Below are 8,096 nucleotides of genomic sequence, written 5' to 3'. Positions count from 1 at the left end.
CTCTCTCTAGAAACGCTTTCACGTGGCCAGGCGTATATAGCCTCTGACAGGGAAGTCTTACTCACTGCCTTCTCACACCAGCGGTGTTGTTTAAGAAATTGAGAGGACGAAAGGCGAATGTCCAGCGCTTTAACCGGGTTGGTGGATAAGGAAAGTCTACCTAGGGGAGTTGGAGAACCCTCATTCCAAACCAATGGTGCCCACGGGCTCCAGTATCCTGAGGGAACAAATGACGTATGAATCAATCGTTGGTCACCGACTACCATGGGACTGCATCTTCTCACGATGCTCCACTGCTTTGTGGATCAAACCTTTAGGTCAAAGGCTCCGATTGTGGTCCCCTAAGAAAACCACCTGCTTTAGTTTGGGCACCCGGGCAGTATCACAGCCCTCACATAAATCAAATGAGATTTGTGCGGCGCATATGTATCTGGTGCTTCATTGTACCAATATTTATGTGTTTAAATAAATAAATCGAAGATCAAACATTCCTAGCCTTCAGTCACAACAAAATATTTTATCGTAATCCAGTAAAGTTGTGAGCATTTGATAAGTATTCTCCAAAATTTACGATATGAATCTGTGATCTCTGCAGTGAAGTAACTCAAGAATAAGCTGTTTATAATATGTAACCACATACATTCTTACTACTATACTTTCCAACAATGAATGTAACATCGTTCAGGTAATCAGAACAGATTAATTGAAAATTAATACACTACTAACAAGAATTCTTTGTTAATCAGTACCAACAAAAGGACCTGTTTATTGTTCTTGCAGTGACTGTAGTTCGAAACATCCATACTTTATGATTGATCAAAGAACAGAAAGGGATAAACAAAAGCTGCATCCTTATATATCTAGTTAACAAGAGCAATCAAATAAGTTTAAATGTATCTTTTGAAAGTATACATTGAATTCTATTCAATTTACCTTGTACCTCAAGATGTCCTCTCCTGGATACAATCGTAGTCATAGGAATCTGTTTCGATAGATGTGACATTTCTGTCCAGAAAAACATTTGTATGACCTCTGTGTTTTATATACTTTGGTATTAACTGGTTGGAGGTAGTTAATTAATTTAGATATCTCAGTCACTGCCCAAATAACTTAGTGGTAGCTTCTAAAATCATGGACCTGAAAGACAGGGAATCAACTCTAATAGTGAACATCAATTTTTACACAATTACAAGCATGCCTTGTTGATGAGTACTGACTATTACGTAATCTAAGTTCAATAAAGTTCCCCCACTGACTATCTTCAACTAATGAACACCAGCTTGATCAGTTTGTTACAATTGTCCTAAAAAGTGTTCGTAATTGAGCACTTCTGAGTAGTCTCAGCGAAATGGATTCTCAATACCCTTTAGTTTTCAATAATGTTCTAACTTATATTAATCCGGGGGCGAATACAGCCTACGTAAAACTGTCATCAACTTCACAGTACGCTGATCCCACACTAAATATTGAAAAGTAATGAATATATATAAGCTTTATTCGAAATTATATTTTTGGTACAATATAGAATTCTCAGCACAAAGTACTTCAGCTACTTTTCGTTCCTTATTTTCTAATCGATCCTGATGATAAATATTGAGTTGTCGCCAGTTAGGTGTTGACAGTTCAAGAATCGATATCTGAATCATATTCATTCTTTTCAATCTATATTGTCAGCCATCACAATGTCTCCGATTGTACATTTTTGTACAGAGAAAGGTTGTAAACATTTCACAAACGTACCTGAATAGGTTATGCAAACAATTGGCATAATGATGTGTTAAAACAAGCAAGGTAACAGATAACTTGTTGAAATATCTAGATAACAGGGACAGTAGCCCAGATATTCAAGCAGGCTGCCTTGTTGATAACGATACATATCCAAGTAGGGCTAGTTTATTTCTTCTCGTTTCTACGACCATTTAAAAGATACTCCTAGTCTTTCATATTATTCACATATTCCCTACCTTTATGCCTATTATTGCTCTGGTTATCAGAAAGAGTTGACCTTATGGCTTTCAGAGAGTTTCATTGAAGCTATAATTTTTTACTGTATGAAGAATCTTCTACCCCCACGACAAAGTTTAGTTGATTTTCTCTGGTTAACGATTCTGTGGTGTGAGTTATCTTTTTTAATGAGGTGGAATTACTCACTTTACGGTCGACTTTCTTTCCTTACTTACTCTTGGGACTGACAATAGCTCCAGAATGATTCCAGGCGATATATATATATATATATATATATATATATAATATATATATATATAATATCGTATGAACAATGTAAATCTAAATTCCCTTCATAAGATGTGATAAATGTGCTGTTTACACTGTTTTTGTGATTATTATTATTCTGTCAAATGTATACGTTTAATTACCTCTGCAGTCAGTCAGTCAGCAGTCAGTCAGTCAGTTACAACGTAGAACTTCATATGTACGTTCATCAGTTCGAGTTGCCATACCATAATAACACAGAGATGCAGTTGTCGATTCAAATCCCATAGTGGTAGAAGTAGTAAGAGTATTAGCAGTAATCCGAAAGATTAGGGTTTGAAGATGTTATTGAAGGAGTATAATCCAGCGAATTAAATTTGGAAATAGAAAAAGATCGAGACATGAAGAATTCAGAAGATTAGGATTTGGTAAAACACAGAGAGTGGATGCACCTTCGTCATTGCAAACGATTTTGAGCCATGTCATTCAAGGTCTCTAACCATCGATTGCTATCATCTCGCGAATCCCAACCAGGTAGTCTACACCTACCAACATGGCTCAGTCCACTTGTCAGTGACTTCATGGATTTGTGCCACATTTTGGTCTGACCGCCCCTAACTTTCTTCCAATCTCTGCACATATTTATAATTTATACATCTTTAATGATCACATTTATACACATCTTTCTGTATCTACGTAACTCCTCATTCAATATGAAATCTGTTGAAAAGTCTATTCACCTATTTCATTAGATCAACTTATATATTTATAAAAAATAATTATTTAAAACTACATAAAATTCCATATATTCTATGCCCCGTTTTATCATTCTTCTATTTTAGTTTCCTTTCTTTTTTCATTATTTAAGTAGTACGGAAACTTTTTTAAAAAAATGAAGACATTCACTTAGTATTGTTTGTTTGAATCTTCCCAATGATGTTTAGGACTGCAACTGGTCAGTCTCTTATTGACATGTGTGCATACTGTGCTTATTGCCTCGATATAGTCTTGATTCACAAGCATTATAAGGCTATATCGAGGCAATAAGCACAGTATACACATATGCCAATTAGTGACTGGACAGTTGCAGTCCTATACATCAATGGGAAGATTCAAACAAACAATACTAATTGAATTTAAACTTCACCCCATTGCACAAGCAAGTGGCTATCAGGACTCAGTAGCTGAGTAGATAACGCGATGGCGTTTGGAGTAAACGGTACTGGGTTCGAGTCTCAGAGTGAATATCAACTCTGAGATGCAGGTACATCCATCTGACGAGTCCCAAATAGGAGGAAACGCATGTCCTGGATTCCACTGCTAGCCACTACCCATCTTTGCCTATAAAATACAGATATTTACTTGTATATCATAGAAACAGATTAGATTCTGTGTTTTATACATTTATACGTGTGTGGTTTACCTTTTTTTCATTGTAATGTATATATATTAGTTATTTTTTCTTCCTCTATTTCTTTTTTTCTGTATTTCTAAACTAAATTGCTGTTAATTCATTTATTTTTTTATCGTTCTATTTTCTTCTATTACCTACATTTTGTCGGCAATGTTTCTTTTCACCCCTTAGTAGAAAGGAGAGTATAAGCGTATATGTGCAGGCGAGAAGGAGACAGATAGCGAGAGAGAGTGTGAGAAGAACGTGCTATTGAGTGGAAAAACGGATAACATAATAGAAAATGAGTAAAAACAACTGTAGATATAACATCTGGAGAGGATTAACTTGAAGAATTTCTTTTTTCTTTCTCGGTCTCTCTTATTCCCAAATGACTTGATTGACAGCATCTATAGTATTGAATATATATAAAGACTAAAAATATGTTATATACACATGTATAACCTCGAAGAAATAGATAATAAGGAGATTTAGTGAATCAGTCAGTCAGCTACAACGTAGGACCAGGCACACATATGCATCGGTCCAAGTTGCCACACCTCATTAGTACAACAAGATGAACACCGAGTTAGTGAATAATACTGGAATTCCAAGAGGTTTGGTTTCATTTGGATTTTAAAAAATAACTGACAGTCAACTAGACATTCCTAATATTCACAAGTTAGACAAGAATATCGATAAGTCGGCAATTCAAACACTTATTAATAATAATGAAAACATCATATCCACTGAATAGGTTAGTGGCTATTGGGACTCAGTAGTGTGGATGTTTGAAACGAAAGGATCTGAGTTCGAGTCCCGGATGGAAGTCTATTCAAATGACGAGTACCAAATATGACGAAAGACAAGTCCTGAATTCCATACCCAGTCATAACTCAATTTTAGTAAAAATTTGAGTTGCTGGTGTTGCGTTTAACAGGTAAGCTCCATAGGGAATTCTATTCCTGTGCCTAGATGCGTGGTCCTCAAACCACGTATTTGATAACTATCCATGTATTCTAGAAATTAACTGGTAATATGTTTGCTTTACGCCAAGTTTTCATCAAGGCTTAATGCAAATCGATGGTAGAGAACATTAGACAGTTTTTTGTCCATAGTTTGAAACTCTTGTTAACAGTGTAATCTTAAAAACCTAAAGTCTATTGATCAAAACAATAGCTTTCAAGTTTCACTAACACTTGTCAGCTTTAGACCAGTGAATCTACATCGAATTATTTACATTTCCAAATTTATTAACCTACATTCAGTACTATTAAACGATTATCCAGTATGATGAATAAAATTTACTGCAGCAATGGCCACTGTTTCACCTTGAAGCCAGTTGCAAATGAGTTTGTATGTGCTGAGATATTATCAGAATAACAGGGTATTTGTAATAAAAAAAACTACTCACTCTCAAGTTTGTTAACACTAAAGACAGTGACAGAATCTGAAAATAATAATGATCATTGGACACTTGTTGCATGCACAATTCAGCAACTTCACAAACTCCATATCCTAACAAGAACGTTTATTTTTTCTGAAAACCATTTTATTAATTGGTACTTGTTAACAAATTCCACGTTATTTGTTGATATAATTGCTGCTCCCAGAAACAAGTGAATCCACATCATTTAGTGTCACAGTCTGTTGTGTTATCACTGAGCGATTCGAACCAGATTTGACCACATGTAAGACCTAAATTTCTATGTTGATCAATCACTGAATACTGAACAAAATGTCACATTTATCAAGTCCACTAAAGGCTAGTCGAATCATATTAATGAAGTTACATTAAGATCACTAGTTTGATTGGCTTAACATAACTTGTACCACACTTATTTATTGATTGATTTAAAGTTTAATACAGAATGTACAAATTTGAATAATCTTATCCATTAAGCTAATAACTTGTAGCAATCTTCACTTGTATACAAGTTAGTAAGTGATAATTCGCTAGAATATTTTTTAAAACTCATTTTTATTGTTCAAAGATGGATAATGGCTAGCAGTGGAATCCAGGACGCGCATTTCGTCCTATTTGGGACTCGCCAGCTGGATGTACCTGCATCTCAGAGTTAATGTTCACTCTGGGACTCCAACCCAGTACCGTTCACTCCAAACACTATCGCGTTATCCACTCAGCTACTGAGTCCTGATAGCTACTTGCTTGTTCAATGGGGTGAAGTTTAAATTCAATTAGTATTGTTTGTTTGAATCTTCCCAATGATGTTTAGGACTGCAACTGTCCAGTCACTAATTGGCATATGTGTATACTGTGCTTATTGCCTCCATATTGCCTTAATTCACAAGCATTGTAAGCAAAGATGGATAATGGCAGGCAGTGGAATCTAGGACGCGCATTTCGTCCTATTTTGAACTGATTATCTGGACGTGCCTGCATCTCAGACTTGTTGATGTTCACTCTGGGACTCGAACCCAATACCTTTCGCTTCATTTTACACAGATTTTTTAAACAGTTATGTTGATGGTGATTAACTGAAAAAATACCAAAGTTTTATAAGACTAAATGAAATTTATCCATTAGTCAAACAGATTACTTTCTTAAAAAAAACGTTTAATGGTTTACCATTAAATGCTTAGTCCAAATATCATTTCTGATATGTTCTATAAATATTTAATTATTCTGTTACCAAGTCATAAATTTTCCCTTTTTTCACCATAAATCAATTAATCATTGAAAAGTAATCAGAAGTGAATAGGTTTTTTGGTTTTTGTTGTTGCATATTTCAGGGTTTAAGATCAGTATATTTATTATCTTTCAACCAGAAACTTTAATTCATCTTCATAGTTGAAAGCGTGAGTCAATTGAAGCTAGACCACCAGGGAAAACCTGGAAGCACTGGACGGCCGTTTCGTCCTATTGTGGGCTGTCTAGTGCTTCCAGGTTTTCCTTGGTGGTCTAGCTTCAATTGACTCATGCTTTCAACTATGAAAATACTAAATCTCCATAAAAAACCCCTTCAATTCATCTATTGTACACCCTAATGCCTATTCAAAACATTATGAACAAATTATTATTTAGCAGGACATAGTTTCAGTCTGTGAACTTTGAGAAATTCATTATAGAACTACTAGTTAACAGTTGATTATAAGAATATAATTTATCAGTGTAGTGGTATCAGCTGGAGAACAATCCAATGTTAAATGATTAAAATTTCCTTCAAATTTATGCAGACATCCAAGAACTAGTGTGATTTTAATATCTTCGATATAAAAATTCGGACATCCTCATTCTAATTATAATTGTGCAGTTGAAAATTAAACCTGAGTAGGTAGACGTTGATACTGAAGTTAGTCAGTCATAAATAAGGTATAACCTGACACTGACTGTAAACCATGTTATTCAGTGTCTCTAACCATTGGTAAAGATAATTGAGTGGAATTAAACCCTGTAGCTATTATCTATTTGTATAGCTTAGTCTAACAGTTAGTGATATTATGGATTGATGCCACGTGTTCATTTATCCTTTACTTAATTCTTCTCCAACCTACTCCTACACCAACAAACATCGCCCATCCACTTCAGTCGACCAAGTCAGTCAGTCCCTTGCAACGTTGAACTTGGTATGTATGTACATCTCCCATTAGCACAGAGAGACGAAATTATCGGGTCGAATTCCAGAGAAGTGGAGGTAGTCACAGTATTATTAGTAATAGAAAAGATTAGGTATTCAAAATACAATTCAAGAAAATACAAACTAGTGAAATTAAAAATTACGAGAGATTCAGAAGCCTAAAATTTAGAGGAAGACAAAAATGAATGCCCCTGCTTTATTGAGAACGATTGTGAGACATGTCATTCAAAGTCTATAACCTTTGGTTAGGATAATCGCACGGACCCCAATCAGGTAGTACACACTTGAGTACATGGCTCATTTAGATAGTAATGACCTGATGAACTAATGCCATTTTCTAGTTTCACTGGCCTTAGCTTTCTTCTAGTCCAACCCTACACCAGACAACATCGCCCATCAAGGTAGGCGATGGTTGAGCATACGTAACCCGAGTCTCACACACCTAAGTTGATGAAGATTTTCTACCTCTTCAATTAGTTTAGGATCCGTACCCAGGACCCCTCCCTAAAATTGCTTACTCTGTGGTTCCAAAATACACGAGCAAAGTTTTGGAGACACCTATGGTCGAATACTAATAGCCTGCGAATGTCTTCTATTATTAATGACCATGTTTCAAATCCATAAAGTAGAACAGAGAGAACTCCTGTGCAGTAAACTTGCCCTTTGGTTGGCAGGCGGATATCATGCCTACGCCACAAGTGATTCAAGTTGACAAAAGTCAACTCAGCCTTCTGAATTCATGACGAGATTTAATCAGTAGTGATGAGACTCCTAAGAAAAGTGAAGTGGTCGATGCGCTTAACTACTTCACTCACTATCACTAAATCGGGCGAGGATGCGACTTAATCCAAAAGGGATTAATCCATAGAGCCCTGATACTCTCCCTCGCTTTAGAA

Source organism: Schistosoma mansoni, chromosome 6 (assembly GCF_000237925.1).
Source record: "Schistosoma mansoni strain Puerto Rico chromosome 6, complete genome".
Lineage (NCBI taxonomy): Eukaryota > Metazoa > Platyhelminthes > Trematoda > Strigeidida > Schistosomatidae > Schistosoma > Schistosoma mansoni.
The sequence above is the reverse complement of the archived record's forward strand: the minus strand, read 5'-3'. Positions refer to the sequence as shown.